The sequence below is a fragment of the Schistocerca americana genome, chromosome 6, assembly GCF_021461395.2.
Source record: "Schistocerca americana isolate TAMUIC-IGC-003095 chromosome 6, iqSchAmer2.1, whole genome shotgun sequence".
Lineage (NCBI taxonomy): Eukaryota > Metazoa > Arthropoda > Insecta > Orthoptera > Acrididae > Schistocerca > Schistocerca americana.
Genome location: NC_060124.1, coordinates 83,863,484 through 83,877,291, shown reverse-complemented (window position 1 = coordinate 83,877,291; position 13,808 = coordinate 83,863,484).

The following is a 13,808-nucleotide window of genomic DNA, read 5'->3' as shown; positions in this document are numbered from 1 at the left end:
CTCTTACGGTGGAAGGGTGGCAACTTTATATACTAAAATGACCATTTAAATAAAAACCCATGAAATGCAGTCTTACATAAAATACACAAGGTTGGTCAAACATGCTCTACATTACACATATACCGCCTCTCAAGGTGATATTTCAGGAATTCGGCTGTTTCACTTCAAGCAATAAATTCGTTAGCACCGAATCCGACAAACATGACAGAGGCAGCTATTAACGTATGGCAGACCGATAGACAGGCAGACAGACACTAACTGCCTAACAAACGCGGACGGGAGACAGACGAGCAAGCTGGGAACGAGAGACTGACCAAGAAAACAAGTAGAATTTAGCAAGTAAATGAAACCACGTATCACGAATCACTTAACTTCTAATAAACTGTGATGTCTGGCGAAGACCTGGCGCAGCACTCCCAAAACGCTCTCCCGAACCGTCCGCTGCCAGCCGCTTCGACGGACGCAGGAAGGCGCGCCGATCTCCCGTCTCACGGCGTCGCAGCTCGCACCGGCCAGACCGACGTCGTGGGTTGGCTCGTGTTGCTCTCGTGTCGCCCGCGAAGTCACTACCCCTCGCTATACGCCGCGGCCCACTGGACTCACGTGGCGATGTCACATGCGCCGACGCTCAAGACGGACAAGTCATCTCGTGTCCCAGTGCGCGACCGACCAACCGATCGATCCAACCGCCAATGAACATTACCTGAACAAACGCGAGCAGACTGGCGGCCTGACACATACTTGCACTCCGGACGACAGACAGACACTGACTGCCCCACACTGACCCGGCTGACCAACTGACCGACTGGACTGCTTCACAGTACGCGCTGCGGGGCGCTCTTCAAAACACCAATTTTTACCACGGCTCACATGTACTGCTTCCCGCGGAGTGCTGTTTTTCATTGGGCCAAACAGACGGAAACGAAAGGTATGACGTCCGGGCCGCACTTTTGATGTAGAAGAATAGTCCAATGAAGCTTAGAGAGCTCCTCTCGGCTTGCATTTTCATGGAGAGGGAGAAGTTCGTTTGCATTTTTGTGGCGGCGAACAAGTTTCTTCAGTTTCGTGAGTTTAGCACAGTACAATTCAGAGTTGCTCGTTGCACCACGAGGGAGGACACTGAACAGAATGACCCCGTCAGAGTCCCAGAAGACTGATCCCATAGCAGGCTGAAGTGGCCGAGCGGTTAAAGGCGCTGCAGTCTGGAACCGCAAGACCGCTACGGTCGCAGGTTCGAATCCTGCCTCGGGCATGGATGTTTGTGATGTCCTTAGGTTAGTTAGGTTAGTTAGGTTTAACTAGTTCTAAGTTCTAGGGGACTAATGACCTCAGCAGTTGAGTCCCATAGTGCTCAGAGCCATTTGAACCATTTTGAAACTGTCCCCATAACTGTACCATATGAGGGTGCAGCTTTGAACTTTCTCTTCGGAGGAGAGGTAGCATGACCCCATTCCATTAATTGCCGTTTTGTTTCCGGTCCGCAACGATGAACCCTTGATGTTCGACAAAAAATTAGCACAATAAGTCTTGTAACGCGTTACCAATCCCACACAATGGTAGTTCGTTGCGATGATGACAGACGCCTAGACCAACGGCTTCCAGTGCTATCCTCGCTGCCAGGTCTCCATAGACATTCTGCAAACGTCTATGTACATCTGCCACGCTCTGGGTTTCCTCCGAAAGAAACTCAATAACAGCTCCTTGCTTGGAATGCACATCCTTTCCAGACGTCATTTTGGAGGTTACATATAGCGCCGACACCTATCAGAATTTCATGAAACTTTAAGGCATGAAGCAGGATATTCCACGATGTCCCACAATAAATTCCGCCTTTTTTTTAGCCAAAATGACCGGGAAAGAATGTGTTGCATTGCTTATTAAACGCCCCTCATATATTGTAATCTGCACTAATATGTAAAGGGAAATCGTTTTTAGCAAAAATCTCCTCCTGAACTTAAGTTCCACATACTCTTTCAAAAGAAAAGCTCATCTGGATTTTAAAGCTTTTTTTCCAACAGAGAACTGAAGACTTCTTCCTACATAATAAGCCTTGTATTATCCGAATTATGTAATGCACCACCAACTCAGGACATTTTGCCAGAGCGATTAAAGCATACTATTGTTAAACCCCTCTGCAAGAAGGGTGTAAGTAGAGATGTCAATAGCTACCGACTTGTTTCACTATTGACATCAGTCTCCAAAATTTGTGAGATGGTAATGGATTCTTGACTAGCATCCCACCTGAGCAACAATAGTATCCTCAGTAAATCACAGTGTGGTCTTCAGAAGAGTTGCTCAGCTTGAGAATTCCATTTACACATTGGCTCACCAAATTTTGCTAGCACTAAATAACAAAACTGTAATGGTTGATGTTTTCTGTGAGCGAATAATGCATTTGACTGTGTGAACACAAGATTCTCCAGGATAAACTCAGGTTTTGTGGGACTGATGGTACAGCCAGCCAATGAATAACATCATATCTGAAAGTTGTACTTACTGATTCATTCAATATAATCAGGGAAGATGTTTCTAATTGGGAAGAATCTTTTGCTGGGTTCCATAAGGCTCAATGCAAAGTCCACTACTGTGTACCACATATGTAAACAAGCTTCCAGCTAATATGCAACAAGCAGAATTAGTTATTTTTGTGGATGACACTATATTATAATTAATCCAAACACACACACACACACACACACACACACACACACACACACACACACACACGTATATATATATATATATATATATATATATATATATATATATGAAATGGGAAATGGTATATAATGTTCTTAAATTTGTTACTGAAAGATTCCTTGTGAATGGTCTCACTTTCAGTATCAAAAACAGTTTCACTTCTGCATATTTAGAGATACTACACCTATAATGAGGGTAACAAACGGTGAGGAAATAGCACCTTCGGTGGAAACATCAAAAATTTTAAATGTCCAAACTGATAAGAATTTAAACTGGAAAAAACATGTTCTGGAACTCCTAAAAGAACTTAATTGAGCCGCACTGTCACCTAGAATCACTACAAATATTAGGAAGAGACTAATCAGTAAGCTGACACGTTTCACAAATTTTCATGGGATAAAATCATATTGAGTAATACTCTGGGGTAATTCATCTTTAAGAAAGAAAGATTTCATTATTAAAAATGTGCTGTAAGAATAATACAAGGTGCTCAACCACTCTCATCTTGTAGACATCTGTTGAAGGAGTTGGCCATTTTGACTGCTGCTTCACAGGATATTTATTCGCTCATGAAGTTTGTTGGGAGCAATCTACTGCGATTCGTAAGTAACAATGATGTCCATATTACAGTGCCAGAAGAAAAAATCACATTCATTATTCCACATTAAGGTTGTCTATAGCACAAAAAGGGGTGCACAATGCAAGACTTACCTAGTGATTCAACATGTTTACAGATAGCAAAGTAAATTTAGGAAACAAACTGAAAACGTTTCTCCTTATAACTCGTTCTATTCTGTAGAAGAACTATTTTTGTGATGTGTAAAAAGTGATGGGTAGGAATCACTGACTCACAATGGTACTAAAAAATTGTAATTATCTAGCATATAGCCATATTTACATATGCAATGTTGATGTATAATGACTTGTTCCACATTATTATGATTAATTCTATAGATAATCCATGGAAAACGAAACTAAGTAGTTGCATGAATTGTAGAATGTGATTTAACTCAACTGCTTGCCAACTTCAAAATGCATTCTATTGAATTTAAAATATCTTCAGTATTTGTACCCTAAAATTGTGGCTATTTTGGGACAATTAACTCTTCTCCACATAACAGTTTAGCAATAGTCTTGTAACATTACCACTCAGATCCAAACACACTCTTTTTTATTTTTTTGAGGGGGTTTCTGTGTGCAAATAATCAGTTCAGTTGACGTGTATCCATTGAATACGAATATAACATTTGAGATTTATGCAGAATAACTGATTCTTCGTGTTCTAGACTAAAACCCACATCATAAGTCACTAGTAAAAATAGAATTAAGTTTGACACTTGTGGAACTCCCATTCTTGTTATGTTCATTCTCTTATAATATTTTAGCCAAGCCATTGGCTTAATAAAATCTCAAATATCCCACAATTTAGTGTTATCTACACGTTCATACGACTTGAACTGATCAGAAAAATTACAGACTGGTTCTATTTTGTTTTAATTCCTCGTAGAAATTAGTATGGTAATATGTAAATGTAATCATACTTTGAACAGCCCCTCTAAAATTAAACTATGATTTATAACAAGACCCAGAATTGTGGTAGAGTACATTACACTGGAAAAACAGATATTTGTACATCAGCATCGTTTATCCTTTTCTGTAATGTAGTTTTTGCTATGTATAAATTTTGGTCTGTATCTCCTCGTCAGCTTCCCGCTCTGACATATACATGCGACACTATTAGCTAACATGCGATGTGACAGCCAGTGATACCTCGACTGGCAGAGCTGCGTGTCCGCAGTAATCATACTCTGATTATTTTTTATATTGCTTTCTTAATTCTAACATCGCGGCATTTAAGTGCACCCATTGTAAGAAAGCCAGGCATCTGTTTCAACGCAGGGTGGTTAACTTGGTGCTGTTGAGACAATTTGCTTTCCAACTTGGATTTTGGATTTTATTTCCAATTTTTTTCTGCTTTTATATTTTAGCTGGTGTAGCAAGTCCCAGTATGTGCGTAATGCCTGGGAGAAAACCGTCAGATATCCCAGTCAGGATACTGCTTGTTATTTTAGTTTTCTTGGTTTTCAGTATTCTTTCTCTCGTCTGGTTTTTTCAGAAGTTTTTCCCGTCTTTTGTGTTTCTTATAGTTTATGTTCCTGACGAATTTGTTAGAGTTCGTTCGGGAAATGCAATTCTGTTGTCTGCATTAAGGCGATTTTTATGTGTGGTTATTGGAACCTGGAAAAATTAATGTTTAGTTTGATATTTATCAGCATATTCCGTGGATCGTAATAGAGGCCTCTCACTGGACTGAGTCATTTTTATAATATTATAGTACAGAAAATATGACAACATACTGACCATTTCCATAGTATCTTAAGGATTATTTTTACAAGCATCAGTGATTTATACTTAACTATGTTTAATGTGTCTCCCTCCCTCTCTTAAACACACACACACACACACACACACACACACACACACACACATTCAGTGATTTATACTTAAACACACACGCACGAGATCATACGAAACATTCAGTAATTCTATGTAGTACATGGAGTTGTCAAGTAGATATGACCAGTTTGTGTTTGAAGTTGATCTTATTATCAGTTAAATTTTTTATGTCACTGAGTATGTGGTCAAAGTTTTTTATGGCTGAATACTTCGCTCACTTTCTATGACATACTAAGACTGAGATGTGGATAGCGTTAATCATTTCTCCTTCTAGTATTCTGTTTTCAGACTGTTTGTTGACAACAAACTTCATAAGAGAAGGGAAAACGTTGCACCTAGAAGATATTGTACCTAGGAACACATTATGTTTCTTTATCAGTGTTTCAATCTAGTGACTGTTTCTAGAATCACATGAAGGAATGCGCACTAGAATCGCCAAAACAATTTCCGGCATTTTCTGTTTTTGTTGTTGTGAGACGTGAGGCTGTGTTTTGTTGGGGCCTTCGTTTATATTTCGAGTTCTGCATATTTAAGAACTGTGTAGAAAATTAAAGCTTTGTGGAAGATGTTGTTAGTTCTTGAGTTACAAGGTATTAGGGTAAGTAAAATTGTGTGTATTTTTCAAACTAGTTAGGTAGTGCGTGGTCAGTTAAGTCATATTTCGTCAGTCACACACCACCTTGCACTTCGAAACGGCGGAAGGTCTCCTATCTGGAAATGAAATGCGTTTCTTTAATGTCATTACAGTTTTCCGTTTCCTAAAAATGGAAATTTGAGTTAATTGCCCGTAGCTTCTATTTTAAAATGTTTTTAACTTGTAACTAGTTTTTCAAAATACTTCTTAATTGATTTCTCTTACTGATTGTTAGTGTGTCGTAGAGCAATAATGTAACTCACAGACTATTAAACATAGTACTGACAAGATTTTCTCGATTTTAACACTTTTGAACCGAATATTTGTTCCTACGTACATGACGACACTGTACCTTGAAACAGATTTCACATTTGGAGAAGCCATATTTTTCTGCAGTAATTTTTTTTAATTTCAGAAGAAGACTGCACCACACATGAAGTGATTGCTGTCGTTTAAAAATTTAATAAGGAAGTAGTTCAATAAACTATTGTCACACAGCTGGCTAGAGGCGAATGTCTGTAAATTGTTCCTAGAAAACTCTTCCCTGCTGTAGGCTGTTGTCATTGCGCCCAATTCTTTAAAATCATTTATACACAAGAAGAAGATCGCAACTAATATATCGACCCCTATGGTAAACCAGCAGAAATTATTTCCCATTCTGAGGATGCTGTTTCGTTGTGTTGTGTGCACTCAGTTTCCCCCGTTTTTCTTTTTTTCCTAGTAAGTCTATTTTCTGATGTAGGCTTCAGGCTGTATTGAAGCATTTCTAATCAAAGATGTTCTCGGTTTGTGCGTCAGCCTAGCAGATGATGTGTTCATATTCGTTGACTGGCCTAGCCCATATGTTACATATTAATATGGCACAGGCGAAGCTGGCTCTCCTGAACTGCAAGCGTATTATTCATATTGGTCCATTCTCTTGCCTCTTTTCTCTGTTAATTTGTTTGTGTCTTTAGACCATGACAGTGCAAAGTCCAGCACAATACTAGCTGCACAGAATGGCACGACAGTTCTGTTTCGAGATTCGTTGTTACTTGCTTCTCGACTGTTGCCCGTTCCTTTGCCGCAGTAGTACTAGTTGGCTCCCATAGCAGGTGGATCCGCGCAGCAGCAAGCGGTATCGCCAGCATAGAAGACCAATTTCTCGTTTCATCCATCTGGGGTGTAGACGTCATTGTGTCTCGTCTGCGGTCACTCTAATCTCCGTTTACGTGAAACTATTGTACTGTGAGAAGTAGCTGAATAATGAAAAGTGGCAGAAATCAGAGCAGCGAGAAACTAAACATCAGAACTGGGGATCACGAATTTAAGGAATTCTGCTACTTAGGCAGCAAAATAACCCATAATGTATGGAGCAAGGAGGACATGAAAAACAGAGTAGCACTGGCAAACATAGGCCTTAATTTCGGGAAGAAATTTCTGAGAACGTATGTTTCGAGCACAGCATTGTATGACAGTGAATCATGCACTTTGAGAAAACCGAATCAGAAGGGAATCAAAGCTTTTGAGATGTGGTGCTACATAAGAATGTTGAAAATTAGGTGCACTGATTATGTACGCAATCAGGAGGTTCTCCGGAGAATAGGCGAGGAAAGGAATGAATGGGAAACACTGACGGACAGAATGTTAAGGCAGGCCGTTGTGACCGAGCGGCTCTAGGAGCTTCAGTCGGCAACCTCGCTGCTGCTGCTGCTACAGTCGCAGGTTCGAATCCTGCCTCGGGCATCGCTGTGCGTGATGTCTTTAGGTTAGTTAGATTTAAGTAGTTCTAAGTCTAGGTGACTGATGACCTCAGATGTTGAGTACCATAGTGCTTAGAGCCATTTGAACCATGTGTCAAGACCTTAGAGAATAACTACCATGGTACTAGAGAGACGCGTAGAGGTAAAACCTGTAGAGGAAGGCAGAGATTGAAATACAGCCAGCAAATAATTGAAGACATAGGTTGCAATCGCTACTGTGAGAAGGGAAGATTGGCTCAGTAGAGGAATTCGTGGCGGACCGCATGAAACCAATCAGAAAAGTGATAACTCAAAAAACAAAAAAAAGTGCTTTATTTAGTAACGAGTATAAGGGCCGCCGACGCAGAAAAGATTGTAAGTCCCACGGAATGGCATATGTACAGCTCTGTGTTGCGTTACACAATCAAGATGCGACTCTCAGAGTTGCACAGGGGTGCCTCATACAGAGAGTATCCGAGACTGCCCCTGACAGCTACAACAGCAAGATCAGTGTGTAGCTATTTTGAGGTAGGGGGGGGGGGGAGGTAGGGGAGGGAATTAGGGTTCTTTATTTACAATAATGTACAGTCAAATCACCAACATTTTTACATACACTAGATCCTTTACACCAAACACAAATAGCTTCAGCTTGATCAACCTACGTCCAAGGGTTCTCAGTACAAAAGACATCGTGGAATAATAATACGACGTACCAATGTCCTTACTGTAAACTTCACCAACACTAAAATGCGGTAGGCAATGACGTCACGATCATTAAAACTTTCAAACCTCTCAGTACCTCCACAGTGAGCAATAACCACGGTAAGCTATCTATTACCATGGCTAAATTTATTGCAGGTGGAAATTCCTGCTCACGTAAATTGCCCAGAAGGTTTTGCACCACCTGAAAATCTGGGAAGGTGCCATCCTACATTCAAGGAAATTATGGAGTGTAGAAATAAACCTTAAGAAAAAGCTGTACTGTGAAGTAAAGACAAATCGGTAACAAAAATAAAGCCGTGTATTCGAAAATGCACATCTTCGCACATTTGTGAAAACAAAATGTTCAATTCGGTAACGCTCTTGGATCCTCCTTTGTATACTGACCACATGGTCGTCTAGACCTAGAGCATAAGATGCTGGTCAAGGCCGTCGCGCCCTTCGCTGACGGTCCTATCTTCATCCAGTGCGTGAGGGAGGTTCCTACAACGTAGCACTCCGACTTTCAATTGGGACCAAGCAAGGTCAGTAAGGTACCGCAGGACACTTCATTCTACATCTACATCTACATTAATACTCCGCAAGACACCCAACGGTGTGTGGCGGAGGGCACTTTACGTGCCACTGTCATTACCTCCCTTTCCTGTTCCAGTCGCGTATGGTTCGCGGGAAGAACGACTGTCTGAAAGCCTCCGTGCGCGCTCTAATCTCTCTAATTTTACATTCGTGATCTGCTCGGGAGGTATAAGTAGGGGGAAGCTATATATTCGATACCTCATCCAGAAAAGCACCCTCTCGAAACCTGGCGAGCAAGCTACACCGCGATGCAGAGCGCCTCTCTTGCAGAGTCTGCCACTTGAGTTTGCTAAACATCTCCGTAACGCTATCACGGTTACCAAATAACCCTGTGACGAAACGCGCCGCTCTTCTTTGGATCTTCTCTATCTCCCCCCCGTCAAACCGATCTGGTACGGATCCCACACTGATGAGCAATACTCAAGTATAGGTCGAACGAGTGTTTTGTAAGCCACCTCCTTTGTTGACGGACTACATTTTCTAAGGACTCTTCTAATGAATCTCAGCCTGGTACCCGCCTTACCAACAATTAATTTTATATGATCATTCCACTTCAAATAGTTCCGCACGCATACTCCCAGATATTTTACAGAAGTATCTGCTACCAGTGTTTGTTCCGCTATCATATTATCATACAATAAAGGATCCTTCTTTCTATGTATTCGCAATACATTACATTTGTCTATGTTCAGGGTCAGTTGCCACTCCCTGCACCAAGTGCCTATCCGCTGCAGATCTTCCTGCATTTCGCTACAATTTTCTAATGCTGCAACTTCTCTGTATACTACAGCATCATCCGCGAAAAGCCGCATGGAACTTCCGACACTATCTACTAGGTCATTTATATATATTGTGAAAAGCAATGGTCCCATAACACTCCCCTGTGGCACGCCAGAGGTTACTTTAACGTCTGTAGACGTCTCTCCATTGATAACAACATGCTGTGTTCTGTTTGCTAAAAACTCTTCAATCCAGCCACACAGCTGGTCTGATATTCCGTAGGCTCTTACTTTGTTTATAAGGCGACAGTGCGGAACTGTATCGAACGCCTTCCGGAAATCAAGAAAAATAGCATCTACCTGGGAGCCTCTATCTAATATTTTCTGGGTCTCATGAACAAATAAAGCGAGTTGGGGCTCACACGATCGCTGTTTCCGGAATCCATGTTGATTCCTACATAGTAGATTGTGGGTTTCCAAAAACGACATGATACTCGAGCAAAAAACATGTTCTAAAATTCTACAACTTGTTTTCTATCTCCGTGTCCTAAAATGTGGCGTGCTAGGACATTATGGTCTTGAAAGAGTAACTCGTCGCTCAAATACTGAACACTATCGTCAGCATCACCATCATCAGTTTTGTTTTGTTTTGTTAGCAGGTCCTTGGCGTCTCCATTTCCTGCGATCCCTTACTTTCTGTTGACGCCCATCACGTCGTCCGCGCCTCTGATACTACTTCTACAAGTCCCTCCTTTCTTAATATACGTCCAATTCAAATTCCTTCTCTTCTTTCTGTTACATTCAGTAACTGTTTCTGCTCTCCTACTCTTCTCAGTACCTCCTCATTTTTGAATCCATCCATCATATTCTTTCCATCCTCGCCACGTTCACATCTCCAAAGCCTCCAGCCCAACTTTACGTTTCCTCCTCCATGTCCACGTTTCAGCACCATACGGGAGGACCCGCCGTATAAAACATTTTATTCGTCTCTTCCTCAAATCCTTGGCTTGCGTTCGGGAGGACGACGGCTCAAACCCCCGTCCGGCCATCCTGATTTGTTTTCCTTGATTTCTCTGAATTGCTTCATACAAATGGCGGGATGGTTGCTTACAAGGGAACCTCCCCATCGCACCCCCCTCAGATTTAGTTATAAGTTGGCACAGTGGATAGGCCTTGAAAAACTGAACACATATCAATCGAGAAAACAGGAAGAAGTTGTGTGGAACTATGAAAAAAATTAGTAAAATAAGATAGGCAACATCAAGGAGAATATGAGCTCAGGAGCGCCGTGGTCCCGTGGCTAGCGTGAGTAGCTGCAGAACGAGAGGTCCTTGGTTCAAGTCTTCCCTCGAGTGAAAAGTTTAACTTTTTATTTTCAGTAAATGTGACAAACTCTTATGTTTTCATCACTTTTTTGGGAGTGATTATCACATCCACAAGAAAACCTAAATCGGTCAAGGTAGAAGAATTTTTTTACCCATTCGCCAAGTGTACAAGTTAGGTGGGTCGACAACATATTCCTGTCATGTGACGCACATGCCGTCACCAGTGTCGTATAGAATATATCAAGACGTGTTTTCCCTTGGAGGAATCGGTTGACCTCTGACCTTGCGATCTAATGTTTTCGGTTCCCATTGGAGAGGCACGTCCTTTCGTCTACCAATCGCACGGTTTTGCGGTGCGGACGCAAAACACAGACACTAAACTTATTGCAGTGAACAGAGACGTCAGTGAACGAACGGACAGATCATACCTTTATGAAAATAAAGAAAGTAAAATTTTCAGTCGAGTGGAGACTTGAACCAAGGACCTCTCGTTCTGCAGCTACTCACGCTAACCACGGGACCACGGGGCTCCTGAGCTCACATTTTCCTTGATGTTGCCTATCTTGTACATGGACTACTCAGTTTGTATATTTTAATAATTTTTTTCACTGTTCCACACAACTTCTTCCTACTTTCTCGATTGATATGTGTTCAGTTTTTCAAGGCCTATCCACTGTGCCAACTTATAACTAAATCTGAGAGGGGTGCGATGGGGAGGTTCCCTTGTTAGAAAGGGCACGGCCGACTTCCTTCCCCGTTCTTCCCTTATCTGATGGGGTCGATGACCTTGCTGTTTGGTCCCCTCCCCCAAATCAACCATCCAACCAACCTCAAATCTTTATTCATATTTCTGTAGAAAATTCTCCTTTTCTTATGAGATACCTCTTTCGCGATTGCTGTCCAGCTTTTAATTTCTCGGCTGCTGTTCCAGGCGGTTTCTATCCTGTTTCATAGCTTTGAATATGTTCTAATATTTGTCCGTTGAGCATTATCTCTATCCTCTCTACCCCTTATTGCCTCGTAATTCTTTACGTTTGTTTTATTTGCATTGTCTTTCATTCGATAAATCTTTACTTTAGCTTTAGTGCTGTCCACTATATCCTAAAACACTTCACCACGTGTTGCTAGGAGGTCCATGTTGCTTGCAAACTTCAAACACCATATTCTTCTTCCTCAAATTTTTATCCCATGTCATCTATTGGGCACTGGTGAATCATATTTTCTAAGTACACGTAAAAAAGCGTAGGAGACAGTGGCCTTGTCTTCCTCCTTTTCCTACTTCTTTCCTCTCAGTTTCACTGACGCTTTCTGATTTAAGTATGAGTTTATTAGTCGTGTAGTTTTCCATTTCATTCTCTTTTCACTGATTATAGTTGCAAATTTATCCCAAGCCACATTATCGTGTGCCTTTTGCTGATCTATAGGGAGGAGGAATAACAGGTAAAAATAACGTAAATATCAACAAGAGTGTATCTTAACGTGAATAGTCGTCTGGTGACTAACCTGTCGGTACGAAACCAGGAAATAAATAGCTAATTTCTCCTCTGCCAGATTGCCCTCCCTTATCTTTTCCATTCTTTTGTTAATAATTCCTAACGTAAGTTTATTGACCATGGGAGTGGACAATAGATCAGAAGAAACTCTTACGCTACTTCACAGCGCTCAGTTTAATGTTGATAGTAATGAGAGGTCTCCGACACTTGTACCTGATGCTGGCCCAGAATATGACTGACCCGCGAGCCTGTTGAACTCGTGGGGTTGCACGTTTGAGAGGTACACTGCTACCTGGCCACTTCCAGAGTCTGCTTGTTGTAAAGTGATAATGCTCGCACAGTCTAAGCCCAGAATGATCCTTCGATGCATTTTGACATACATAGCAGTGGAGAAACAAAAAAACAATAAAAGAAAAGAAACAAAACGCTTCAGCACTTTAGAGGTAGAGGAAGTTGTTAGGCGAGGTCCTGAGCAAACACCTACAAGAGCGGCGTGAATCCGAAAAAGTATTACCTTTCCTTTCAAATATGCTTGAGCGCATTTTAAGAACTGGGGAAATTTCAAAAAGGAACTGGCTTGATTGGAGCAAAGAAAAGCAAGCATTGTATTTCTTTGCTTGCCGATTGTTTTCACGACGCTCGGACCTCTCCCAGGAGGGACCTCTCTCAGTCTCATACAGCATTAGGTCACGGCTGGGGATTATCAAGAGGATGGTAAAAGCTAAAGCAATAAGTGAGTGAACGAAAAAGCAGCACTGAGCACAAGACGTCGTAATTAGTATGGCGCAAATTTAAAAATGAGCCAAATAGATAAAAAGGGCAGTGATCATAAGTATACAGATTCCAATTAGTGGATATTAACATTGCGTGTGTCCACTCGCGATTTTATGAAAGTTTGAACTCTGCTGGAAACACATACAATAACGTGTCTGACTGTCTATGGAAGAACGGCAACCCACGCTTCAATGAGAACCAAAACTAAGGAAGATAGTGGTATTGGACGATGCGGCCTGGAGCGAGGTCGACATTCTAACTCACCTCAAAGGTGTTCGTTGGGTTTAGGTGGGGATTCTGGGCAGGCCAGTCCATTGAAGAAATGTTATTATCCACAGACCATTGCCTCACAGATGCTGCTTTGTTAGGCGGTGCATTGTCATGCTGATGGAAACATTGCCCCTTCACTGGTGATGTACGCAGTGCACAGTGCTCTAGAATGCGTTCAACATGTTGTTGTTGTGGTCTTCAGTCCTGAGAGTGGTTTGATGCAGCTCTCCATGCTACTCTATCCTGTGCAAGTTTCTTCATCTCCCAGTACCTACTGCAACCTACATCTTTCTGAATCTGCTTACTGTATTCATCTCTTGGTCTCCCTCTACGACTTTTACCCTCCACGCTGCCCTCCAATACTACATTGGTGATCCCTTGATGCCTCAGAATATGCCCCACCAACCGATCCCTTCTTC